Source organism: Perissodus microlepis, chromosome 12 (genome assembly GCF_051167445.1).
Source record: "Perissodus microlepis isolate ML-2025 ecotype Zambia chromosome 12, ASM5116744v1, whole genome shotgun sequence".
Classification (NCBI taxonomy): Eukaryota; Metazoa; Chordata; class Actinopteri; order Cichliformes; family Cichlidae; genus Perissodus; species Perissodus microlepis.
In genome coordinates, this window is record NC_140472.1 from 7501 (window position 1) to 10000 (window position 2500).

The window sequence follows — 2500 nt, forward strand, 5'->3', positions numbered from 1 at the left end:
TCATTTTATTTTGTTTCCTTCATTGCCACTTTTATTTTTTGATTACTTAGATACCAAAGGCGACATTATTAATATATACCAAAGGCGACACCACAATAATAAAAATACACGCTCTACATCAATAAACAACAACAACACAACAATAACAAGTTCATCGGGTTCGATGGCTTTTTTTGATGATGAGGATGGGTGGACGGTGGTCCGTCGCGGGAGGCGCCAGCGGCGTCCTGGGCGGTCCAACTTCCAGCAGCAACGGGTCACCTGGGGGATGGACCGTGCACGTCCTCCTGCCTTCGAAAGAGGGGGGAGGAGTCAGTTTTCATTCCCTAACCCTAACCCTTTTATTGGAGAAGGTTTTGGTTACTTTCCAACCCTTAATCCCACCCTAACCTCAACCTCCTCAACCCCATTTGTGTCAGTGTGTTAATCTAAACCCGATTTACTTTTGACCCCAACTTTTTTTCCCCAATGTTTCACACTACCCTAGCCCCAACCCAAGTCCCATCCCTAAACCTAACCTCAATGTAAGCCCTATGTCAGTCTAACACCAGTCCTTTGTCTTATCCTAAACCTAACCCCAGCCCTGTATGTTAGCCCTAACCCTAACCACTTTATCCCCACCTCCTGACCCCCAGTATGTCTATTATTTAATAATGGGGAATTACATTAGTGAAAAATTGGAAAATTGGCTTAAAAATTCTAAAAACCAGGGTTCATAAATTTATCAGCACAATTCATAGGGTTTGCAAGACTATTTACAGTTAAAAATGGATTAAAAACGAATTGGGAATAAAAACAGTGATTAAATTAATTTGGCTTTAAAATTCATTAAAAGTAATTTTATAGAGTGCAAATATGTTATTTTTGGCTAAAAAACAGTTAAAATGTAATGCCGGTTTAAAAATAAAGACCAAATTCATTTTTACCGAATAAAAGTTAAAAAAGACGAATGGGATTTTACACAGCCGAGGGGAGAATATAAAAGGCGGAGCTCGCACAGGAGCTCATTTCCCACTCGGCACTCGATGGGAGCACATCTTTGCCAGTCCAACTGTTGCCAGCTAAACTAGCTTACAGTTTTCTGTGTGCCACACCTGAGGAAGACCGTGTGCGGTCGAAACGTTGTGTTTTTTTGTGTTTATTTTTAAATAAACAGTTTTTTTTGGCACACCTTCTTTTGTTGTTTACTGTTTTTACGTGACTTTTTCCTTTCCACATTTTGGAAAGCGTTTTTTGTTCACATTTAAATTAAAAATACATATTTTTGAAGCACACTTTTTTTTGAAAAAAAGAAACAACAGAAAAAAAGACTGGACGCCATGGAAGACGGCTGGACGGTGGTGCGTTATGGCCGCCGCCGCCAACGTGACCGCCAAGTCTTCTGGGACGGGTACGGAGGACCGCAGGGAGGGATGGACCGCGCACGCTCCTTTTCCTCCCGGAGAAGGGATTATTTTCCCCATCCTAACCCCTAACCCCCTAACCCCTTACCCTAACCCCATAAAAATACACGCTCTACATCAATAAACAACAACAACACAACAATAAAAAGTTCATCGGGCTCGATGGCTTTTTTTGATGATGAGGATGGGTGGACGGTGGTCCGTCGCGGGAGGCGCCAGCGGCGTCCTGGGCGGTCCAACTTCCAGCAGCAACGGGTCACCTGGGGGATGGACCGTGCACGTCCTCCTGCCTTCGAAAGAGGGGGGAGGAGTCAGTTTTCATTCCCTAACCCCCGTAGTCGTGACAACCAGCAGGGTGGGTTTCCTTCGGGAGGGATGGCCCGTGCATTTCCTGCCTCACAGAGGTGGCAGGCTCAGTCCCCTTCCCCTAACCCCACCCTTATATCTGGCCCTAATCTTAACCACACCCCCACACCCAGCCCTAACCCTAACCTTATCCCCCCTACCCCATTTCACCCCCCGCCCCCCATACTAACCCTTATTGGGAGGATGGGCAGAGGGAGGGGTTCAATATTTACAATGACTCATTGTAATCATAAAAATTCATGGGGGAATTGCAACTAATTCATGATTTACTTTGATAATTTTAATAATTTAGGGTATTATTGGGTTAAAAATTTCATATTTGTAGTTTGAGCACAAGGGTCATACAGAATTTGGGGGTCTAAAAATTTACAAGTAAAAAATTAATGTGTAATCACATTTAAGATAAATTTTGGGATTAAAAATTATTATTAAAAAATTCATGTTAAATTGGACTTTTAATATTGGGTGTAAATATAATTTGGGCTTACAATAATTAAGTACATACTGGGACATATCATAATTCATGGAGTGAGTATTTTTAAAAACTAATGGGAAAGGGCTATTTACATAGGAAGGAAATTTGGATAAAAAAAGGCGAATGACAAATCTAACTGGAGCAGAGGGTATAAAAGGAGCTGACACACACAGAAAGGGCATTTCGCCTTGAGACACAAAAGGAGCAACATCACAGAGACTAGACAAACACACAGAAGTTTGTTTTTCTTGTTTTT